Source organism: Dermacentor andersoni, chromosome 6, assembly GCF_023375885.2.
Source record: "Dermacentor andersoni chromosome 6, qqDerAnde1_hic_scaffold, whole genome shotgun sequence".
Lineage (NCBI taxonomy): Eukaryota > Metazoa > Arthropoda > Arachnida > Ixodida > Ixodidae > Dermacentor > Dermacentor andersoni.
Window position 1 is genome coordinate 63,390,199 of NC_092819.1, and position 25,874 is coordinate 63,416,072.

The 25,874-nt window shown below is 48.6% G+C and overlaps 1 long non-coding RNA gene across 7 annotated transcripts in view; it reads right to left on the minus strand.

Moving 5' to 3' along the window:
* The window catches only part of LOC126522746 (uncharacterized), a 785,183-nt gene that overhangs the window by 123,635 nt on the left and 635,674 nt on the right, over window positions 1-25,874 (minus strand). The window lies entirely within an intron of this gene.

Consider the following 25,874-nt stretch of genomic DNA (forward strand, 5'->3'; position numbering starts at 1 on the left):
GCGCACGTGGCGTACACAATCGAAGTCAGAGAGAAAACTCAAAAAGGAGACGGGCAGAGCGGCAACGTGACTCTGTTGCGCTTGCGCACAGCTTTAAGGATTGACGGTATGCAGTCTATGGAAGGAAATTCACAGAGCATTCCATTGTTCATTGTGTCGATCGGGAAATAAACATTACGCTGACAGTGTCACCTTCTCTGAAGTCCCGTTGCATCAAAAGTCTATACGCTTTCGCCCCATGCATCAGCATCGAATAATTCGTAAACAAAGAACATTTGCATGCGGCATTGTCGATGACGAGTCCAGTGGTACGATATATGGCGGAAATGGGAATGCAGTGCACAGAGCGGTGAACGAAGAAAATTTTAAAAAAGCACCGTGGCAGTGCAGTTACTGCAACGCATGAGTTGCTTTCCCGTCTGGACCCGTGAAGCGACGCCCGCGCACATGTGGCCAGCCTAACTGAGTAGCTTGCGCAGCAATGGCTATATTTACAGAAGCTTTATTGCGAGACTGGCAAGACTATGCATAACAAAAGCTTCAGTGCGAAACATCAATGTTTAAAAAATATTATCGACGTTTATTAATTGCATATATACATACTCTAAATCCCCCCCCCCCCCCCCCCCCCCCAAAGAAAAAAAAAACGCACGAAGGTTAAGGAGCTTGTTTCGAGCAATCATGTAGTTATACCATATCGAAGTGTTCTGCCCACATCTTCGCGCCGCGAGCTCCAGCTGAAAGCTTATATGCTATCGTCTCTCTATACGTGTAGAGCGTGTAAGCGCGACTGAACGAGGACGTAGAAAGAAACAGATACACAGAGACAGAGAAGCGCTGTCTCTGTGTATGTTTCTTTCTACGTCCTTGTTCAGTCACGCTTACACACTCTATCATGGATTCTAACCAACTAGCCCGCCAACGTGTTTTAACAAAGTATCTCTATAACCAAGTAGCAGAATTGGCCTAGGTGTACGGGCCCCGGTCACTTTCCGGATAGAAGCGTCGACAGACAGCGCAAAGATCGCGCTGAGACTTTCTGTGTCTGCGCAGCAACCGGCCGGCAGCCATCGCGAGCGAGCTATAGCGACCCCCGCAAGAATGCCATGGCGGCCGGTCCCGTACAATGCGCGAGAGCGCGGCGATAGAAATTGGACTCGACACCTCCTCTCACCTATAGCACGCGGCTCGGAGCTGTCATTGTAGCGCCGCCGACTCCCCAACCCATGTCACCACAAGGCCGCTGCTTCATCCGCCGCTTGCTCACCCAGCAAAGGAGGGAACGATGACAAAGCACGCGTGGCGGTCCGCCTGCGGGATCCTGACCCCCGCATGCAGAATCCGGGGGTTGAGAGAAAGAAAGGAATAAACAAAATAACTGAAGCTCAGCGTGTCCCACTCCCCTCTCTTCTCTCCTCTCTAATTTCGTCGGCATCACAAACTGTGCTCTCGTGCAGCCTAGAACCCTCGTCCCCAACCCAACTTTGGGTGCAACGCCTCCTGTTGGCACCTTCTGGCCGGAGGAGCGGCCCACTTGGTTGGTTGGCCGAGGCAATGTGTGGTTCAGTCATTAGGGTTAGTATACGGAACGAAAGAATGTTCCTATGCGTATGTAGACTCGAAGCATTCTTAATTTTGCGCAACAGGAACGTGATTGCAGAGGACAAACGCTGCTCCTGTAGTATGGTGTGCTTTCTCTGGGGTGGACAAGACGCAGGACAACTGAATCACGGCCAGTTGGTGGCCCTGAAATAGCAGCTGTCAGTGCATCGAAATACCTCTTCGTAGGTACTGACATGGGCTCGTAATGCTAGGCATGATTACTTGCAGTGGCTCGTCTTCCTTACTGCATTTCGTCTATCTTTTATTTCACTCCTTTATTGATTAAGGATTGCTCTTCGGCGTCCTTTTAAATGAATATGCTGATACGGGCGTGTCGAATTTCAGGGCAACATAGTGAGAATTCGAAACAACCGTGTGCACCAGATGGTCACTGTTGCGGAGATTGGGTCCGGTTGTAGTGGGAGGTATCTTGGCCGTGTAATAAGAATAGCTCAATTGGCAAAAAAAGGTAATGTCGATTTGTACTTGTGACAAGAGAAAAAGAGGCCGGCACTGGAAGATGTGATGACATAATGCTTATATATATATATATATATATATATATATATATATCGTCGGAAAGGGACAAAAATAAACAAGAAAGGAAATTGAAGAGAACTAAATTTATTCCCTTTGTAATTATTCCTCCTCCTCCTCTGAGCCGGCGGAAGAAACAGAAGAATATGCTAGAAGATAAAGATGAAGCAACCTATGAAAAAGAAAAACAAAAGCACGAGAGGAAGAATACGAATAGTAGGAAATGCACAGCGATTGTAAAAAAAAGGTCAACATAATCTAACTGGAACCTCTAACACAACCTCATTCTTTAAAAAAAGATAGAAAGAGAAAGAGAAAGTACAGAGAGAGACACCGAGTTCTTTTGAGAAACTCACTGGTCACACGTTTCCAGCTGGTATCCTTGGCGAATCGAAAATAAGAAGAAAAATATAGGGGGCAATGGGGGGGGGGGAGAGGGGTAGGCGCGGGAGAGGACACCTTCCTGTCGCCAGCCCAGCACATATATCACTCTTCTCAAAGGCCACATATAGGCGACCCCCTGCGACGCATCCATTCTCCGGCTTGAAACGAGAGGCGGCAATCACGTTTCTCAAATTTGACTTTCCCACTGGGTTCGGGTCCTGGCAGCCGGGCGAGGCTGTACAAAGGAAGCGGGTGCCACAATGCCGAAGGGCGGTGTGTACAAGGAGGCTGTACAATGGCAACGGACCTTATAGACGGGCGACTAAGTTACGGTTTAGCGAGACCGACACGCACGCGCTTGGCCGCAGTACAGCTCTGCGCTAACGCGCAGCGACCGATAAATTGGGGCAGTCAAAACAGATAGGTATACAGCGGGAACGCTTCCTTCGTTTCCTTTCTTATTTGTCGCCCGGTCTTTGAGCTACTGAAATCGCAAAGTGGTCTTCGCGTATGAGTGCAGCGGAAGCCCCCACGCGGGTTTCAAAATTTTACCCGACAGGGGAAAACCCAATGCTTCACTTATATTCAAATTTAGTGGTTTCGGAAGAGACGCTCATCATGTCGTCTTATGATCGTCTCCCCCACAGCCACCATTATCATCATTATGACCGCCCTCATTATCGACATCATTTGAAACTCGATCGAGAACCATAGCGAAACACCAAGCATTTATGTTATTTTTTTTTGTGTGCCTTAACATTCTCAGGGCACTTCAGGTACTTTCCGGCGGCTGTGTATGTTTGTATCTAACGGTTTTCCCACCTGCCTGACTCTCTTGGTAATCTTCCGTCGAATGGGTAGCACATGGGGTTGCTGTGATGAGGAAACAAGGTTAACAAAGGAACAACCATCGGACCAATTTAGGTGGTTGCGTATGTGGCAATGTGAACATGTGTACAGCTCTTCAACGAACCCTTTACACACCGACATGAGTCACTTTAGATGCAGGACGGGGTAGATACCGCTGTTCAACGAAACCTTTTGACGTCAACTTGGAGCACTGGATGCGTGCCAGTATAGGTGCGTGCCGCGCTCTTCAAGGAACGTCTTCGACGGCAATTTGGGTAACTATGTATGTGCCACTGGGAATGTGCCGCCTCTTCAATGAGAAAAAAGATCCCTTAAATTTGTCCGATTCTGAGCGGAATCGAGCCCACGTCACAAGGGTTGCTCAAGGACAGCAAGCCGACGCATTAGAAGGCTTCGTCACAAATGCACTGCCTATGTGCCGCTCCTTGATGAAACTCTCGCCAACTTCGGTCCCTAAGTAAGTGCCGCTATGTGCCGCTGGGTGTGCGGCAAGTGAGGGAACAATTCTCTCAGAATTCGCAGACACTGGAGCACCAAGTATTTCGAATGCCACGCGCAGGCTTACCGGCAACGCCGCTAGATGGCGCCGAGCGTTCTCAGGGAAACATGTTTTGACGGATGCAACTCACTGTGTCGCTATGTTGGTTCAATGCTATTCGCAATTCCGTCGACAGTAATCGTGAGATGGGTTCTGCCGAATTAGCTTTTTCATTCTTATTCTACTTTCAAAGTTGAGTAAACTGAGCAGGTAAAGGGTGTTTAAGCCCTTGGTTCTAGCGAAGCGAACGAGATTGTGCAATGGCATGTAAAGTTAAGAATATTGGCGAAGTCTCAATTTAGGCGGGACACGTCTCGCTAGTATATAGAGCCGTGGTCCCGCTGTCCCGCACATTAGGCGTGGGACAGTGTTTTGTCCCGCTTTGGCCTCTGCGGACTCAGAGTCATCCGAAAAAGCCTGCTTTGTGGCGCCTAATCAGATGAACACATTCTCTGACGTGGTGGCGCCACCTTCAAAAAAGGCTCGAGAGGCAGGCGGCAAAGCTAGCAATGCGAAACAGTACCGGAAGTGAGGCATAGAACGCGCGACCACTTAAGGCTCGTAAGTTTTCTTGCTCCAGCTACAATGGACTTCTGTATGCTTTGGCCAGCGAGCCGTAGCCAAGCCAAAGTGCACTGAAAACGCCATTAGCCACTCCAACGCAGTCTGCCTGCCGTCTTGCTTGTCACACGCGCGGCGTTAAAAACACGCGCAATAATGTCAAAAGGTAAGCGGACATTTAGTGAAAAGTTTGGAAAATAGTCTTCTTTACCATAAATCATCATCATCTTTTCATAATGTCATCAGCCAATCTCGAAGGTATAGTAAAAGCAGAGGAAGGATTCTATACTGACCTGTACAGTACCCAGAGGACTCAGAATAACTTCATTCGAAACAGTTATGAACAGGATATAGAAACTCCCCCTATAACTAGCGATGAGGTCAGAAGGGCCTTGCAAAACATGAAATGGGGGAGAGCGACAGGAGAAGATGGAATAACAGTCGATATAACTAAAGATGGAGCAGACATAATGCTTGGAAAACTGGCGGCTCTTTATATGAAGTGTCTATCAATTGCAAGGGTCTAAAAAAACTGGAAGAATGCAAACATTATACTAATCCACAAAAAGCGAGACGTTAAAGAATGGAAAAACTATAGGCCCATTAGCTTACCCCTAGTATTATATAAAATATTCACCAAGATAATTTCCGATAGAATAAGGGCAACACTGGACTTTAGTCAACCAAGGGAAGAGGCAGGTTTGAGGAAGGGATACTCTGCAATGGATCACATCCAGGTCGTCAATCAGGTAATAGAGAAATCCGCAAAGTACAATCAGCCACTCTATATGGCTGTCATAGATTACGAAAAGGCTTTTGATTCAGTAGAGATACCAGCAGTCATAGAGGGATTACGAAATAAAAAAATACAGACCGCTTACGTAAATATATTGGAAAATATCTACATGAATTCCACAGCTACCTTAATTATACACAACAAAGGTAGGAAGGTACCTATAAGGAAAGGGGTTAGACAAGGAGACAAAATCTTTCCAATGCTATTCACTGCGTGCTTGGAAGAAGTATTCAAGCTATTAAACTGGGAAGGCTTAGGAGTAAGGATAGACGGCGAATACCTCAGCAACCTTCGGTTTTTCCGATGACATTGTCCTATTCAGCAACACTGCAGATGAGTTACAACAAATAATTGAGGACCTTAACAGAGAGAGTGTAAGAGTGGGGTTGAAGATTAATATGCAAAATACAAAGATAAGGATGAATGGCAAGAGAACAAGAATTCAAGATCGCCAGTCAGCCTGTAAAGTGTGTGAAGGAGTACGCTTACCTATAGGTCAATTAATCACAGGGAACCATGATCATGAAAAGGAAATTCATAGAAGAATAAAAAAGGGTTGGATCGCATACGGCAGACGATGTCAGTTCCTGACTGGAAGCTTAACCATTATCACTGAAAAGGAAGGTGTACAATCAGCGCATTTTGCCGGTGCTGACATATATGGGGCAGAAACTTGTAGACTGACAAAGAAGCTTGAGAACAAGTTAAATACCGTGCAAAGAGTGATGGAACGAAGAATCTAGACAGAAGGTTAAGAGATAGAAAGAGAATGGTTTGGATGAGAGAACAAACGGGTATCGCCGTTATTCTAATCGACATTAAGAGAAAGAAATGGCGCTGGGCAGGTCACGTAATGCGCAGGTTAGATAACCGTTGGACCATTAGGGTTACAGAATGGGTACCAAGAGAAGGGAAGCACAGTAGAGGGCGGCAGAAGACTAGGTGGTGCGATGAAATCAGGAAATTAGCGGGTGCTAGTTGGAATCGGTTGGCGCAGGACAGGGGTAATTGAAAATCGCAGGGAGGTGTCTTCGTCCTGCAGTGAACATAAAATAGGCTGTTGGTGATGATGAAACGAAATTTGGAATAAATGTTCAATCTACTTTCTATGTCTCTCTCCCGAGCCTTTCCCTTCACGTTCATCTTTGGCATCCTAGGATTCTTGTAACATCAGGTAAGCGGAACAATACACAAAGAGAGGTACGGCTCACAATCGTATACGCTCTTCGTTTTCAAAACTCCGCGGTATACCATCTGTCTACATCTTTCGGTTTGTTTTTGTTATGAGTTAACAGTTGCGAAAAAAAAGCAGACATGACTCAAACTACTGTTGTTTGGTTATTTATTAAATGACGAGCAGAGGAAAGATAGGCCACCTATAGGCCGGCTGTTCCAATCATCAAAAATAAGCTCAAGCCATTAAGGACTGTATGAAATAAACAAAACAAACGAGAAAATAACGAAGGATCTAACGCGTACTTTCGACAATTTTTATAGCTGAATAACTGGTGGCTATGAAGAGGAAAATTAAAAGAAAGAAAGCCAGAAACGGCAGCAACAGAAGCCGAAAGCGTCACGTCTCATCCGCCCTAGTCTGCCTTTCTGTGGCAGACTAGGGCAGATGCAAAGCTGACTAGTGGAAGGCTGACTCAGGGTGTGAGAAGGCGAAACGCTACAGACACGTCAACGCCCCTTTGCCTACAAATGAGGACAGCCAAAAAGACATCACGGCCCGCAAATTGCCGATACGAGACAGCAGTATAATGGCAAGTTCGGCGGTGCCTTCTCAAGCGCGTAGTGCAGAACGTAAAGGAAAATAAAAACTACAAAAAAAGCGATAAGATAGAAAGCAAGCTGGAAAAACTCGCATGTTGCCCGTCCGGATATCCTAAAATATTCACACAAGAGCGCGTTTCCAATTCACCGAAGAACGGACGCGCTTTTTGCACGGCCGATCAGGCCTTTTCTACGAAGCCAGTCAGAGAGGATCAAAGGAGCGAGGCGGCACGCTGGAAAAACGCGTCGAGACCAATCTACCAGAAGGACCGCAGTATAAGCCAAGCCAAGCCAATCGAAGCCGCACACGCGGACAGGCGCCATACAACGGGCGCACAGAAGACGACACGGCCTGTTTCAAGCCTGGTTGCACGAACACACAGGCACAGACGCCGATCACAGCAGGGGCAAAAGAAGCACCTCCCGATGACCAACCACAATAACGAATAGATGCAGGAATAAACGAAAAAAAAAAAGGAGAGAGACAAAGCCTAAGAAACGTCTGCTTGGTCGACCACCGGCAGCTAATCTGCATCTTTAAGGAAACACGGTTTTCACGCTGCTTTTCAAGGCGCCAGTCTATAATAAACACCCGGTCTCCACGCCCCGACTGGGTTTTGGTGACCCACGCCGCGCGCACGGCCGCCTCGGGGCTTTCTTTTGGTCGAAGCCGCACCGCGGCCTAGGTTCTCTGTACAAGGCGTTGCCGCTGCGGGCCTCAGAACCCGAGCGGAAAATGTTTCTGTCGTTCTTTCAAAGAGCGTCACCTTCCTATCCTCGGGTTCCTTTTCAAACCACGACGAAAGAAATGCTTCGAGTCTTGTGCGCGAGCATGGAAGTCTTCGCCACTCTTTTCACTTCTTTTTCTTCCTCAGCCAAGTTTTGTTCTCTTTGCTGGCGTGGAGTCTATATGGCCAATACAGGCGCATGCAGTGACCCCGGGCTCGTATTCGGACGGTCCCTTCCTTCCGCCCTTGCCGGGGTACCCACGCGCCCTGCATGTGCGGCCCACGGCGTCACAGATTCTTTGGGACAGGGGTGCCGCCAAGGCGGTTCGGGGCGCGTAGTATATCGCATATATACCCTCGACGCCGGCGTCCTTTGTGCAATGCGAGACACATGTTGCTCGTCGACGCCTTCCAAGCTGAAAAGAAGAATGAGCTGAAAGATGCAGTGTCGCTAGAAAGCAATTTCAGATTTCTTTTTTCGTTGTTTAGGTGTGAGTGAGGGTGTTCGCTCTATTTGCTTATTTTGGTTAGCGAACTGTGCGCGAGGGCGCAAAGATGCGACAAACTTTGACGTGCAGGTGATGGCGAGACTATTCCCGAGTCCGCCTTGTGTCATGAACGTTAGTACTGTCTTAGCGTTCCGTTTCGCTCCTATAGGCGCCTAATTTCAGAAGTAGATTCTGCAGGCGTTCGTTTGTTTTTTTCATACACGATTCACCTTTCTCCAAGAAGGTTTGCTGTCGGGTATGCGCATGCGCAGTACAACAAGAGAAGACAGGCACAGATTGCGCAACAGAAACTGGGGTAACCGAAGATGGCCTAATATGTTGCCGGAGTTGAATAAAGATAAAGAGATGTTAAGACGGCTTTTCTCATTTAAATTTTAACAGGGGAGCTTGAATATGGCAGCACCGGAAGTTACACAGACATAAACAAGAATCACGAGCAACTGATGTATGGGCCATTGGACGGAAGCGGCCAGCACAATTTGACAAGGTCGCGGGAAGCGGAATCGGAGCGACAGCGCTCTCAGACGAGCTCACGTGATACGAACGCACTCACGTATACATGCGGAAGCGAGGCGACTTCAAACAGAACGAAGCGCAGCGCAACCATTGCGGACGGTGCGTTCACCGTTTCTCAGCGCGTCGAAGAAATAAAACTTCCCCGCTGGGGCGATAAGCGAGCTTGGGGTTGGAGCGAGCAGGACACACGGAGGGGTAGCTACAGAGGCACCCACAGAGGCGTTGACGGGACACCTTTGTTGTTTGTTCAAAGTGACGAATTCGTCGCCCGGGCCGCCGTCGACTATCTTTCCCCAGTTCGGACAACGGTAGGAATCCAGAAGCATCGCGTGCTACGTACAGACACAGAAGCAAACACACACTCGGACATCGGCACCCTGGTGTCTGGCTGCGGCCGAAGCGGTTCCCCAACTTACCCCGCGCGGCCATATAAGACGGTGGGTCCGCAAGGGAGCAGAGGGTAAATGGGAGGGATGACGAGAAGGGGGGAGGTGATTCGGGGGCGCGGACACGGGGCAGACCCTTCTCCCCATTGTGATCCCCGCGCGCATTATCGGGGGGCCGGCCGCCGGCCGTCCACCTGGCAGAAAATTTGATAGCGCCGAGCGTTTTGTGTAATGTTTCTTCCGCGCCGCTCTCGCCTCCTGGTCTGCAGCAGCGGGTCTACACTCTAGGCATGGCGGCAGCACAGTGTGGCAAAGCAGCAGCAGGACCGATTCCGCGCGTCGGCCTCTTTGTCGCTGGCGCAGGGTGACTGCCCTCCCCCCCCCCCCCCCTGCCCCCCGTATCCTCCTCACACTCCTCACATCCTGCCATTGTTGTGCCCGTAGGGGTGCGGACCCGACTCGAACGGGGTACAACGCGAGCCGCCACCGTGTCGAGGTGTAAGCCCAGATACGTGAGGAGAGGACACGAAAAACGATGGAAAGAACCCCCCCACTCCGACACTCCCGTCTCCACTGCATGCATCGGTCGCGAGAACAGAAGCGAGGCGACGATGCCGAAAAGTTAGGCTGGCGTACAAGTAGCCACTGTTGCTGCTACATGCTTCCCTGTTGGCATTTTGACGTTCCGTTCGGTACCTGGGCTGCCGTGGACACGACTCGATTACCTATTTCGCCCGTTCAGGCTTGTTTCTGCCTGAGCCACGAGACTTGTACCGGTATACTAGAAGCCTATGTGTAAATGTGTATAATACCTGTAGTTAGAAGTTATTGTATAGAGTCTGTAGCATTTACTTTATACGCAGAGTGATTTGGTCCTTTTCGTCTCATGCATATACACACCATATGCTACAGTGCAATATTTAATACACTTACATGATATCCTTTATTTCCTTTCGACGCATTCAGTATCAATGTTGCATGATTTTACTGTCCATTGGCCGGTAATTACGGAAGCAACCGTGCACACCGTAGAGCTGCTGAGCACAGCAGTATATGCAAGGCATTTTCTTGTTTTGTAATTTGCTGGATTCGTTACCATTCGATTTGAAAATATTTTAGACATTGATTCTCCGCAGCCAGCACCTTCGCCTTCAATGGCTTGTTTATTTATCTTCATTAGCTATACTATAGCATGTTCTTGGAGAATAGTGCGATATCTAACCACTGTTATTAGTTTTTCCATTTTCAAAAGTATGCTTGATTTTTGGCCTTTAGGATGATTTTTGTAAGCATACGGATTGAATAGTTTACGTGAGTACTGAATCTGCCACAAAGCTTGACTCTTAAGTAAGTAGTGTTTCGCGAAATGCTCGTAGAAAAACACAAATACATATAGTCTTACGGAATACTGCTAGCACCATCCCGATCCTACATCAGTGAAACCTTTATACACCTAAAATAGCTTGTGTAAATACGCCACACATGGTCATAGACTCAAAATGATTGTGCGCAAATTCAGCAAGATGGCTAATTACATACGAAGGCTGTTTATAACCACTCATTAACCACAGCATGCGCGGAAAATAAAGCCATAATCAAACTCTGATTGAGTGAACGCACAACATCGAAAACACGAAAGAAACGCAAGCGTGTGCCGTGACGGAGACCGCTATCCCAAACGGCTTCCGGAAGCTCGCAACTAAGGAGCGATCGGAAACGCGTCCGTCACGATACGACCCCCGCAATCATGGCCGCCATTAAGGGTCAAGGCGACGGGTCTAACAGCTCCACTTGGCCTCTATAGCCTTTTCGGGGGCAGCGGCATTGACTGCAAAAGGCCACATATATCTTTTCCTCACAGCACCCCCCGCCGCCTTTCCGCAGACTCTCTGCAGCTTAGGCTTCAGTGTACGGAAGCCGAAACGGACAAACAAACCACTGCGACTGCTGCAGAGAGAATGTAGAGAAATGCGGCTGGCCTGCCCTATTAAGATTCCAGGCACAGAGCAAGCTCATCGGCAGTCCAGCGACGCGGAAGGCTCAACAACGTTAATAAAGGCTCGACTTGCCATCCGCCTTTCCTTTCCTTTCTTCGAGCTCAACAGGAGTGTCCGTCAGCGGACGGCGAGGAAAAAAATTGAGAGAGAGAGAGACAGATAGAGAAAGGTCCAAAGAAACAAGTCATTTCGTGAATGACCGAGCGTGCCGCCTCCTTTGTACAGAGCGACGGCGCGGGCGGCCGCCAGGGCCTTGGCCGCTTGTGGCCGTCTAAGATTGGAAGCGTCGTTAGAGACAACGTGCCCGCCCCGGAGAGCTTTAGGCCATCCACATTTGCATAGGTGATCGCGAGGGAAGCGGTCGGAGAAACGAGTAGCGCGGCTCTGGAGACTCTTTTGAATGCCGGCCAGGCAAACGCGGAGACTGGCTCCTGGCGCAATGCTCGAGAGACACTGGAGCGGTGACCGGACGGCGCCCAGAATAGCGGTCCACAACTCACGGCTCGGTAACTGCGACAGCCGCCTGCCGCCAGTGTAGTGTGCACGGCTTATAGGAAGAAACAATGCAGCCGCGAAAGGTGTACAGCTAGGCGCACACAACAGGTTGCCGACCCACCTGAGGAGCGGCGGGCGCGGGCATTTTGCGGTTGCTTGAATCTACGAGAGCGATCTCGTGACCTCGCGCCTTCTTCGTTCCAAGGAGAAGTGTGGCGTACCGTTAATCCGGGAGGACGCAGAAAGAGATTAGCATCGAAGTCCAAGGCCGTCTCGTAACGCATAGTGGACGTCGTAAATTATGCTGCCCACACCAGAGTGAAAATAGGGCGTGAGCTTTCTTTCTTTCTTTCTTTCTTTCTTTCTTCTCTAGCGTGCTTCACTTTCCTTGCTTCTGGACACAAAGCAAGGTCATTCACGCCTTCCATCGTGTAAGGTATGTCCTATCTGGCCTGCATTGCTGAACAGCGATTTAGCGAGCGGTTTTACCAAAACGAAGCACTCTATATGGGTCGCGTGTTCGATTTCCAACTAGGCGGCCGCATTCTGGCGGAGGCGCGTAAAGCAAACAATAATCTGTATTTCGCCATTTAGTACGACGTCTCCCATATAGGCAATTTATGGCTTTGAAATGTAAATTCCACCACGAAACCTGTAACAAAGCAAAGCATACGCCTGGCAAAACACTTCACAAACCTTGAATCGTAAGCGTACAGTGAATGCAGCCTTTACGAACGTCAATGCTTGAGATGTCGTCCAGGCTTCTGCCAAATCTTTAGGTGTTTAAACTTTGCATGTGAAACATGTGAAGCGAAGCGGAAGTAGCTTAATCTGCCAGTTGGTTTATTGCTGACATAAAAGCGTTTGCCGCGCAATAGGTGTACTCACGCACGTGCGCACACACATAAATGCAGGCACGCTGTGCCAGTCGCTGTATGTCTCCATCCTTGCCTACTGCGTTGCACAAGCTTCTATGTCAGGCTAATGCGAACATATCAGTCTTGTAGCACGCAAATGTACATCAGCAGATCACTCTTCCGTAAACCTCTACTCCTCAGATGCCTTGCTATTGGCTCCAAAATTCTGCAAAGACATAATGAAAGTACTTTGACGATCCTGACACCCGCGGACGTACAAATTTTATAAAAAGATTTGTGGCTGCACTTGAAATATATATCACCATCAGAGCTACGAAATCAGGCCCCATCTATATTTTGCTAAATTTCTAAATAATTTCCGCAGCCCCTTCCCACGAAAGACGTCACCCAAGCCGATGCACCAGGCCGGTATCAGGGACGTACAAGCGTCAAGTCTGTCACCAGGAGCGCCAATGGAAAGGTGCAATTAACGTGAAAAGTGTCTGCGTGCAGGCCGGAAGCCTCGGTGTATAGGAGGAGGTCGCATCGGTGAAAAAAAAAGAAAGGGGGGGGAAGGGAGAGTGGCGAACGCGAACGCGCACGCACGGGCTCAGGGACCCCGTCTATTAGGGCAGCACTAAAAGACCGCATGCACACAGAGGAGCCGCAAACCCTGGTCCGTGCACCCCAACCTGCCGCTCCCCTTCGCGCTCATGATCCTCGCGTATAGAGGAGCTCGCTGCATACCCTGCGACGCCTGCCCGTTATCGCAGCACCGTGTCGGGTGGCGAGCGAGCTGTGCGGTGGGCGAAGTCGCATCGCTCTTGGCAGATGGTCGCTATAGTGTGGCTGCAGTGGTAGCCGGAACGATGGCAGCGCACAGTGTGCATCTGTGTGCCTCCCCTTCTCTGTGTGCGACCAAATGCGGCGTTGTGGAACGGGACGCCCGCTACCGAGGGACCGGTCACCCCATGACACAGTTTCCATCGGGGCAGCAAGCAGTATACGTTCGGCTTCTGCGACGCACGTGGGCTCGAGCAAGTAGTATATTGGTATTGGCGAAAAATCGCCGATAAACTTGTGCCGCTTCTGAGCAACGTAAAAAAAAGAGAGGGAGAGTACGAGGGAGGAGTGAAACGCGCGAGGATATCACTAGAGGAACAATCGTTGTTTCTTTCCCTCTTACTAATGATTCTCTTTTGACCTCGCTTCTTTGCCATCTGGCTTAACTGTACGGCTTAAAGCTTATTTCCAGCAATGACGACAGCCCTCCCCTGCCCCCTTCTTTTTTGTGTATTGCTTCCTCCGTCGCATCTGTAGCTGAATGTATCAGCATGCATTGCTGCGTATATATTCCCGTCGCTGCGTTTTGCACTGTTCGTCCAAGAGAGAAGCGTGGCTTGACACGTGTGCGCGTGAGAACTCCCGTGGTGGAGTCAGGCCGGACCCCGCGCGCGCGGTTCAGTAGATTTCAGGGGCGCAGGGATTTGTCGCCGTGCGTAGTGGGCACCTCGCACGCCGCCCATATGGCACGGCTATAAGCTCGTATGCAGTGACCACGTGACGTGATACGCCACTGAATATTGCGATAAGCTGTGATGAGAGAGAGGGAAGGAGCAGGAAGAACATCAATCTGAAAGTGCCTCGCCCCAATGTATACGCTATCTCAGCGCCTCTTGAGCAGCGGGGGCGATAAAGCGAGAAATCGACAATGCGGCTATCAAAAAAATAAATCGAGCACCTTAACATCCCATGTCCCATGAATTGTGAAAAACGCCTGGGGTTTCTTTAACGTGTACCTTGTGGTGATTCCGATGCAATCGAAAATTTAGCAAGCGGTATGCCGAATAATAATTCTTTCTTCACGGCGATCCAGAAACTTCAGGTATTTTAAGCTGGAACCAGGAATAACAAGCGTATGTTTAGTTGATAAAATTGTGCGTCCACTGGTTCAGAAATACCGTGCCCTTGTAGCTCCTATGTGTGTCGACATTTAAAAATATTGAAAGTCCCTTGAAACACCATTCGAAACAAAGAGTGGCCCTATTAGAAACCCTATACCATATACCAACTGCCAGAATCAGAAATGATTCACCCGCAAGATTTGCACGCTGAACGTCACTGTGGTGCAGCACGCAGTCGCTCAATTCGATAATGTACGCCTCCTTCATCCTTATGTCTTGTCGAGCGACAAAAGAAAAGCTTGCGGCGCTGCAGCTTATACGTCTACATCCTCGCATCAAACGAAGTATCGGGTGTTTCCCTGTACACCGCGGGACCAGAGGAGGCGACGCTTATACGACAATCGCTGGAAACAAAAGCAGCTGGCGGAGAGTGACCACACCGGGACACAGCGCTCAGAGCATCGCGGTCTCGCGTGCCACTCGTTGCTTACCTCACAGCGAGTCGCGGGCGGAACAAACACAGACTCAAACACAGAGGGGTGTGGGGCGTAGGCAGACGCGGGGTATTGCGACCGGCCTCTTCGATGTTATCGAAACGCCGACCGTCACCGCCGCTCGTTGTACGCACCTGATCGACGCCGCGCCGCGCGACAGAGTCGAACTCGGCTTGTTGGCATCCCGTGTATAATCTCGATGTAGGCGTCTCACGCTGTATACGCGCGGCGACGACAGGTTGCCAAACTCCCCAACCTGACTCTCCGCAAATGGTGCTCCCTCGTTCGATCCGCGCGGGCACGTCATTAACATTGCATCAAGAACACGCGCGTGTACAAGTTGCTCCTTTTTTCCCCCCGCTTTTTAACGAACTAGAAAGAAGAAAGCGATGATACGAGGGGATACGGCTGAGACCCCCGCAGGGCGCATGCCGTTAACGGAGCGTGGATGGCAGTGCCAGTCCATCGATTTCTCTTCTTTTTTGTTGCCTTTCTAATGCAACGCAGAAAGCTGGCAGGGACGCGCAGGTGGTCAGAGATATGCAAAACAGTTTGGTGGGCACAACACTATGAGTGTATACGGCTTAAGAGATCGCGGGCGGGAATCAACAAACGCGACTCGGACGAGGATTGCGCGAGAAGGCACTGGCGAAACAAAAGTAAACTATACACGATGCCAGAAAGCGACGCGGTGTCAGCTTTGACTGGCCGTCCGACGTTCTTCTTCTTCTTTTTTTCGTTCTTGTTTTATGTTCCCTTCCGGTTTTGTAAATACTGGCGGACGCCGGTGCTTGAAAATTATGCTAATTCTTGGTGATGGTTCCTTTCATCGGCATCCGCGAGCCAGGAAGTGCACCGAGTGGCGTCGAGGATTGAAAACAAAGTGCGCGGAGCTGTTGCAAAAGTAAGAGAAAGGGAGAGAGAAAGACAAGTACGCGGCAAAAGTGGCAGGCGGCACTTGCTTTTTGCTGATAAGTCGTGAGCGGTGACAACTGGGTGCATGGAGAGGCGAGCGAAGGTGGCGCGCGAGTTGACACCGCTCCTTAGAAGGCTAAATTTTATTTTTGCAGCACACCTTCACTGTTTTATATGGACTGTTTCTATACGGCGTGCAAAACAATAAAAATATAAACTTGTATAGGGCAACTCCTCGGATTTCAGGCCGCACCGCCTTCACATAAGGCGTGACAGGACACAACACGAACTCCTCGCTCTGGAACTCCTTTCCTCTTTCTAACGAAGCATTTCTCCCATTTTTGCTACATTTCTACGAAGCAAAACGGACAAATCCGCTTGCGCGCCACTTCACCCTTTCTCCTAGGCGACCACAAGGACTTTCGTTCTATAGATGTTCTCGTTTACTCCATCCATGTTACGGTAGTTGACCTTTCTCAGTGAAAACACCTCGTCCATGGGATATCCACATCATGTATGCCAATGTTCATGGACCACTTCGGAGACAAATGGGACATCTACCGAATGTCCGATCGAGGACGTCCCGACGATAGCACCTGGACCTTTCCTGGCCCGCATGGGCACAGTGAGGTTTTATCTTTCACTTTCCTGATGAGAGAAATACGTCTTGTGATATGTTCAAATCATAATTGGAAGGTATCGTGCTTTTATCTTTATGTGCACGCCATAATTTGCGGTTTTTCTAACACAATTCACACTGAAAACTTCAGTTAGTGCAATATGTCACTTTATTGCGTGACGGAGGGCATAGAAAAAATAAAAATAAAGGTAGCACACTGCACTTCCACGCGCGTTTGTGCACGACATGTGCACAAAATGTCTTTGTTGTTGCTGTTCATTGCTTGTCGTTCCGTCATCACAGTGCGAAGCTGCTCACGTCTAGTAATAATATTGACGGTCATATCTGGTGTCTGTCGTGGTGAGGGGACGACGCCAATGGCGCGCTTTGTATAAGCTTTGCGAGTTTTCTCTTACGCACGAGTGCGACGTAGTGACTCTTCGAAAACGTCAAAAAAGAACGACGTAGCACGAATCACCTTTGCAGGCTGATACTAGTTCGAAACGGGGGTATTGTCAAACCGAAGGGAATAACCCGAAGATCCCGTTTGAACTGTATACGTGTCAGCTGCAGAAAACCCCTTCTCATCGTAAAGCTGCATGTTGAGTGTTATATTTCAAGTATATGTATATTTGTATAAACGGAAAGGCAAACGAATTAAAGTAGAACCCAACTTACACCGATACTTCGGATACATTAGGTTATGGAGTCGGATTTCCGTCCAACTTGGCCATGGCTAGGCTATATATATTGGCACTCGTGGTGTATCGTGCTTCCAGTTGTTCACGAGTAGAGGATACTTTCATTTCTAATTTTTTATTGCGTTTTCCCTTCGTGCTTATCGCAATACAAGAGGACGGCACTGCGTAAAAAAAATAAGAAGAAACAAGCAGAAGAGTATGACGTCCCAAGGAAGACGTGACGCCGTTTGTTTCCGTCCTTTAAAGTGAAGGCCAAACAATGCGTCTTTCACGTCGCGTTAGAGAGCTGCTAACACTTGACACCTCGCTAAGGATTAAATTCAGGTGTTTTACGTGCCCAAACCACGATAGCATTATGAGGCATGACACAGTGGGGGACTCTGCGGATTATAATTCTGACCTGCTGGACCTGCGGGCTAATAAAATTCAGTTATTTGGTTGGAGTCCGTCTCAAGTCCTCATCAATTACCCAACCAGACAGGCAATTCTGTCGAAATGTTTAGCTTCAAGTTCTTTAACGCGTACCCAAGGCACGGTACACGAGCGTTCTTGAGTTCCGACCCCATCGAAATGCGGTCGCCGCGACCGAGTCGAACCCGCGACCTCAAGCTCAGAAGCGCAGCGCCATAGCCACAGAGCTACCGCGGCAAGCAAAGCTTTGTTCAGGCCAATACCCTTTACTAACGCGCCATTAACGCTCATCAGTGGCGTGGAAGCAAAATACAAGAGCCACTATGCTCACAGTGAACACGGCTGCATTATTGCTTTTCTCCTTACATGATGATAATGATCGATGATGCTGATGTTTATGATGAACTTTATTGGCATCCACATTGAATCCATGTGGCGACAAATAATCGCCTATAGCTTGTGAGAGTTACATGCTACCATCTCGTAATTTAGCACCCTATATATACTTTGTGTCCGTAAAGTCATGCTGCAGTTTTGACCGGTCACAAAAAAAGCAGCAAAACAAGATAGAAGCGTGACATCTTAACCAAATAAAAGGAAAGCTCGCCAAGTTTCCGTAGCAAGATGTGCAAGGGTGTGCGCCACACAGGTGATGACGGAGCACCACGAACTGCGCAGCAGCGGATCAGCCCACGCCAGCCGAGATGCGGACGGTGTACAGAGGAAAGCTACAGCGTGTTCTGTGGCTTGCTAAGTTCGAATGCGTGACCAAAGCGCAATGTGAATATCGTCGCGTATACAACGAAGCGCCACCATTTAATGAGTTTTAAGACAGAGAATCACAGTCGTTATTCACTATCTTACGCCAGACGTCCTTAATCGTGTGTGGGAAGAACTTGAATATCGTTTAGATGCGTGTAGGGCAACAAATGGAGCACTGAACAGGCATGAAACTTGAGAGCTTTCCTTTTATTTGGTGAAGATTTCCCATTTCTATCTTGTTCCATTGATTTGCTGTAACCGCTCAAAAGTGCACCATGACTTTCAGGCCATACTGTATATATTCTGTGTGTCGTAAAGTTATTTATCTAAGTTATCCTGATTGCTACATATTAAAATGTTTAAACATGTGCTAAGTTTGTACATGACAGCAGTGTAGCCGCATCTCCTGCCTTGACATACGCCGACAGAATAAATAAATAAATAAATAAATAAATAAATAAATAAATAAATAAATAAATAAATAAATGAATAAATGAATAAATAAATAAATAAATAAATAAATAAATAAGGTCTGTCACAACACTGTCCCCATTTCCTTTTTTCCACCAATACTCTAATGGTCGCTTGCTGATCTCCACCTCCGACGTGTTAACGCTCCCATCAGCTCTGAACTCCAGCGCTATATACTGGAAGGTGGACATTTCCTGCATGCGTTCCGGCTGAATGGACATTATATGCGGGTTCCATTATAATGTGTTGAGTCGTCCGCGGATTTGTTAAAAAGCAATCGCAAGTGTCAAACCTGCTGTGAATATTTACTGCTTTAGCTTGTTGCCCTCAGGGAGCCAACCCTTTATCGACAATACTTTCGGTTGCGAACTCCCGCTTGCCATTACGTGCCTCAAGTACGCGCTGTGTATCAGCGTCGCGCGGTTGCACCACTTCCTTAATTGTCTTTCGAGACACGCTCAGACCCCGTCATGCAGCACCCTCGACCCAAGCTCCCGAGCAAACTGATTTTCCGTTCGGAAGCCGCAACACCGTATGAGTGACAGGTGCGTCGGGCGTCCCGACACCGAGTCCGCCACCGTGGCTTCGCGCAGTCGCGAGCGTCATCCTCTCACCGTTACACATAGGAAGGAGATCACGCCCTTTGGGAAGTGCTACACCCTTAACAAGGTTCGCCCGCGCCTGTTTTCCTTTTTTTTTTTCTTTCTGCGGACTGCACCAACGGAGCACCGGCGCCGTGACTCGCCTGCAACCTACGAGGGCGTGGTCACGGCAGCGTGACGCGTCACGCTCCAAGGCGTCACGCGCGCGCGCGCGAGACGCTCCATTATTAGCGCGTACCCCGGGATCGGTCAGCCGCGGTTCACCGTGCCCGGAGAGAGCCAACGGCGACGCACACTCAGGTAGTGAGTGAAGTCGGGGCGTCCTTCGCACAGACAGACAGACAGATACTTCTCGCAGTTCTCCTTCGCCCCCCCCCCCCCCCCCCTCTCGCTCTCTTTCCGTCGCCACCGGCCCGAGGCGCCAACTCTACCGAGGACGGCTTGCCGCATCGCCGGCGGTGCACTACCTCGCGCCCTCCGCGAGGTGGGCCCCGGATTTAAAAGGATGACATCGCCCGCTGCCGGTGCGTCCGGGCGCGCTCGAGTGACGCCGACGCGCTCTCTTCAGCGACCCGTGGTTAGTTGGCGGCGGCCCTTGGCCCCGGAGGGGGGGGGGCGTGGCCCGCTGGCCGGCTGGGCCCCGGCCAATGGGGAGACGCCGGTCCGCTTGACGCACGCCTGACCGGCGGATGCGTGTGCTATACTAGCACCAATGCACACATGTCTACGGGTGCGTGCGTACATTCGTAGGCAGTGCATACGACTTGCATGCCTGTGCGTGCGTGCGTGCGCGTGTTGTGTGTGTGCGTGTGTGTGTGTGCGTGCGTGCGAGTGCGCGCGTGTGTGTGTGTGTGTGTGTGTTTGTGTGTGTGTGTGTGTGTGTCAGCATGTGAATGTGTGTGTGTGTTTTGTAACTGTAAACTAATCTGAGTGTCTGTGCTCAGGCGTGTATTTGTGCGTGCGTGCGTGAAGGGATTGCGCATTGATGTTGGAGCTAGAGGCATCAGTGCCGAAAGAAAGAGCACGGGAAACGGTAAACCCTGACTTGTTTACGTCTGACCTTTCGCTTAAGGTCACTGCTGATAATGTGTTTATTATTTGAGGTTGACGGAAGATTCCACGACTGAAGGTTAGCCGTGTAGGAACATTAGAAGTGGGCATCCACGCGACATAGCAGTGGTACGCGGGAAAACAACTCGTTTAACGCGCCTGTGATGGAAAGCACTCATGATCATGCATCGAACAGAGGCAACAGTAATTGTTCGAACGAGAGCATTAGGCAAAAATAAAAGCGACATAGTTGCTACGACCAAGTCTTGGCCGAGGTAAACATACACACCTCGGATGACATCACAATCGAGGCCCCAATTATTTGATTTACTTTTCTAAAAACTGCTGAAATTCGTTTCCCACCCTTAGTTATTCGTCATGTGGATATCAACTAGAACAAAATAAAGAGTGAAGAAAAGGTGATGATAAAGAAAGGAAGAAAAACTAGTTTATTAAGGAACCTTCATGATAGTGTAACTAGGAAGGAAGGACGTGTGACATATTTACGGCTATTATCTAGAAGAATATGTCACGAGGTCACACCCATGCAACGAAATCATTTAGCAAGCAATATGGCCAACACGCGCTCATCGTCATCGTTTGACCTTACTTCGGCGTCCATGTCGCCGTTACCGGGTCTATATTGTCCGAGCTTGCTAATAGAATGCGTCGGCTTTTGCATGCAGTTATTTTATCCTACAAGAATCTGCTGTGGCAGACGGCGCAATTGCCTTACCTTCACTGTGGTATTTGATTTAAGGAAGCATCAGACTAAATAATCCCTATAATTATTCACTCTCGGACAGATGTTGCAATCGCGAAAGTTAATCAAGTGAATGCTCCAGGCGTGATCCATGTGCTAAACACCTCTTTCCTTTTTTCCTCCCCTCCTTCCTATCTTCCATTTCTGTGTTGCTGTCACCTCCCTTCAGAAGAGTAGGCAGGCGTTGTGCCCCTTCCGGTGGCAGTTGCCAGCCTGCTCCTCGCTTTCCCTTTCCTGATACCTGTGTATATGTGTATATGTGTTCAAAACAAATAATAATAATAATAAATGTCTAGCCCCATTTTTGAGATATCCGTGCCCAGTATGCCGAAGAGTGCAACAGTGTGCCACATCATCTCACAGATTGTTTCGTAACACACGCGGACTGTGACAAAGATATCGTGAAAGAATAATGAATGGGACGCCAATACATATCGCCGCAATTTTAGTGACGAATGAAACTGTTGCTATTTTTGACAGGTTCTTAAGGAGTTGATCTTCACAGTTACAACGCGAGTTCTATATAGAATAATGAATTATTCATTGAAGTTCTTGCATGATTGATGTTGTGGTAATTATTGCGCACCTTGCGCGCGCCTTTTTAAGGTGAACTAAATGCTAATTAATGCTAATTAAGCATGGTTGCTACACCCGATTTGTAGCGTAATTACATATTGAGCAGTACATGGTTGCTATAGCACGATAGCGCACTCACGGTATGTAACCTGACTAAAGAATCTCTGGTCATGATCACCTATAACTGAGAATCTAGACAGACATATTGACTGCTGCTGCTATCCGAGCCATCCCAAGCTTCTTTCTGATGAATGACATGAAAAAAAAGCAGTGCAATTTTAATCAAAATAATGATGTTCAAACCACAACAAGCACGCTCTGCGATAAATTATGTGGAACGCACTTTCTAGATTAAATTTACAAACACACAGGCGTCGCCCAAGAAAAGCAAAAATGCAGAAGGGTTATTGAATAGTCACGTTAAGAGGAAGCTTTAGCTCGGGGCTTCCTATCTAAATAGATGAGAAAGGAGTAATCGTTTTTGTTGGAAAACACAGCACCAAATATGATGAGAAATTTGTTGAATTTAATAGGAAACGTTAAAATCTAGTGATTGTTGGTAACAAATTTTCGATTCAGGCCGCCAATTTCTTAATAAACATTGTTGGACATCGCAAATTTTCGGAAAACGAAACTATCAAGTTTGTAATTCCGCAATTCAACATTGATAAAAGATATCACACTGCTCTCAACTGACTCTAATAGCACGTCTCATGCGGACAAAATTGATATATTACACACGGCTTTCAAAAAGACGAATAATCTGCGAGTAGGACGTTTGTAAAACGCTTGTAAACACTGTAATGAATCACGTAAGGTGCGAATTTACATATAAAATTTGTTCGCTTTAGATGCTGTAACGAGTGCGCCTTACACAACTGCGATATACGTTTTCAGTGTAGAACTATGAACCAGTGAACTTTGTGCTTCCATTTTTTTTTTCAAACTCACCAATTATTGAAAATAGCTTTGAAAAAATTCCGGCAATATGTCGCTTCCAACAGTCACTAGAATTTCACTTTCTCTCTCGAATGCAACAAGTTTATATAAAATCGGTCATGTGGTCATCTCAGAGAAGTGTTTCTGCGTTTCACATCTATTTGATTCGACGGCATCGGAGTTGAGCCTTGCTAAAGCTTCCTCTTAAATCTATGAGTATTCCCCGTAGGCCTATCTTCGACCTAGCCGTGGAGGCTGAATAATGATATGATAAGCTTATACATATCACCCCGGACTCGTTGCAAGCAACAATGAGTGCGAACAGCTATTCACAGTTTGCCGCACTTAATAAATGACGTTTAGCAGTACCGTTCAAAACAAAACACATATAGATGTTCATGGAATTAGGTGAACGTAAGTGACATGCGTAGCGAATAGAGATAGATAAACGATGCACATACCTCATATTTCCAGAGGAATTTTATGACATCTTCGCTGCAGCTCGTGAATTGTCGCAGGAAGTAATGGGCGAGCAACCCCTCTAATCAGGAACTGTCTCCTTAATGCCTAGAGGAAATCCCAAGAGTTTTGCTGGCCCGATATCAGCACAGAAGTTCGAAAGTGATTGAACATCCCAGCGGCTTTACGTTTCATTGGCACCTCTAGAACGAGCGTCACACCCAAGAGATCACTCACACGTCTTCGAACAAGAACTACTCCGCACGATTTGTCGACGAGGTCAGTCGTTTCTTTCATTTCACTGCTTAACGATATGACTAGAACACATGAGCGATGACAAGAAAGAGGCGTTCATTGATGAACTTCTCCCGAAGGTTCCATGCCCTAGGAAAGACGGAGGGGGTAAGCCAAACTTTATTCTGCCTGAGACACACGAGCATCCCTGGTGACAAAAAACGCACCCGGGTAAGGTTGTAAAGTGCCACCTTGGGGTACTCGATGGTAAAGATTTTGGAGGTTTGTAATAGCGGGCTCTAAGCATCCAGCACTCAGTTGTCGACCCGGGTGCATATCTCACAAATGAAGCACTATGGCAGAATAGGTGACAACTTCAGCTTAGAGCTTCGCACTTTTTCTATTCCACTGTGCCAATGGTGGGACGTAAAGATGCACAAGGGAAGTACAAGACCTACGAGATGAAACTTTTTCCATCTTCCTCTTCTTCTTTTGCACAACTTTCACAGTCAACGTTGCTCGGGTCTCTTCGTTGTTTTCCTTGCTGAGAAACTCTGTGACTTCACTCAGAAAAGTCATCAGCGCACAGCATAGACCTAGACAATGCAAAATGTTTCCGGCTGTCCCGGCTTTCTAATGTTAAATAAGATTCATGACTAAGCACGACGCCATTCTAGGCGTAAGTTTTGCCACGCTAGTCGCAAAACATGCCAACCTCTGCTCAAATTGGGAAACGAGCCTTCCTGAGGCCAACATCTACGAAGTACAGCCGCTCTCATCTTTCGCCATACAACGTTTTGTCTTTAGCAAACCTTCGTGCGTCGCCTAAATCCTTTTGACAGACGTCTTCTCGAATCTCCAACAACTTCGAGGCATGAGTGCTTAGAAGTTGGCCTGTATAGGCAACGCTGCTGAAAACCTTGCACCAGAGCGGTGGTCAACGCATGCGCAGCCCTTTTTACAGCAGTTAAAACAGTTCGCTGTGGCGGCAGCTTTAGAACGCCCAATATAGGCATGGCACGAACGTTGCCAACTGGAATGATAACATTTATGCTGAAGTTCTTACTGATGGTCAATTGACTTACACATGTAATCATAAGATAGATGTGCAGGCAGACGTGATAACGGTTTCTGCATCTCCATGAGACAATGTTTAATGCACCGAGCCCACACAGCTCACGGTGTTCACAGCTTCGTGACATTCTCGATCAAATGGCTTGACAGTAAATCTTAGAACTCCAATCGAAGAAGAAACGAAAAACTATGATCGTATACGCGGCCAAGACACACATCCACGTGAAGTGAGCTGGTACAAAAATCTGGCCAGCATGAATAAACCCAACTAGGCGAATTAAGCGCGTAGTATCCACATCCAATGGCTCTCATGAGGTACCAACGACTTCACAGCTAAATTCTTCGCTCTTAGAGAGTAGGCGACGTCGTACTTCTTTGCCATCAGTGCACTCACGGCATCGATGCCTGCTTCACCATTGGCGCCGCTAAGATGAACCGCCGACTTGACGACGAAGTTCTTCGCGCATGGCACAAGCATGGCGGGCATCAACCGACACAGAAATGACGCTACACTGGGAACACATCCTTGCCATCAACAAACACATAGCGTCGATGTATCCTGCAGCGTCGGCATAATCGGCACTTGAAGCTCTCCACAGTGACTCGACAACATGGCGAAGAAAGTGTTCGCACATGGGGCAGTGATGGCGGCCAATAGCCTGAACCGCGCTGACGTCACACTGAACGCAGATACCTGCAATCCATACACCCATGAACTCGACGCGTCCTGAAGTAGCGATATAAGCGTGACTTCCACGATGAACCGACAACTTGACGACGGAAGTCTGTGGCGCATGGGGCAAATACGGCGAGCTATACATGAAACAGACAACGTCACACTCTGAGTACGTCCTTCCATGCCGCGGACACTATGCATGACGTCGATGCGTCCGGCCCACATCGACGTATTCGCGGCTTCCACTACGAACACGCATTTTGTGTCGAAAGTCTTCTCTGAACATGGGGCAAAGATGGCGGGAGACGCACGAAGCAAAGGCGAAGTGCTGTTCGGCGCACGTTGTAGTCCGATGCCCTGGATAGCCGTTAGGTGCAGCACGCTACGCGAGCATATCCTCCTGGCGATGGTTGAATAGGCGACTTGAGATTCGGGGAAAGCGGTATCCAAATGAGGAACTAAAATGGCGCACGGTGAGAGCAAAGCGGCGACAGAAAGGACAACGGCTCCTGGACGTCGCGCGGGCGGACACACGACGGTACGGTTCCGCAGCGGCGGCGGCAGCGACGCGCAAAACGCGAAACGCGTGCGGCGAGCGAACAGCGGTGCCGGCGAGTGCCAGGGGGGGCCCGACCATGGCGGCGAGGTTTTCTCGGGCGAGACCATTTCTTG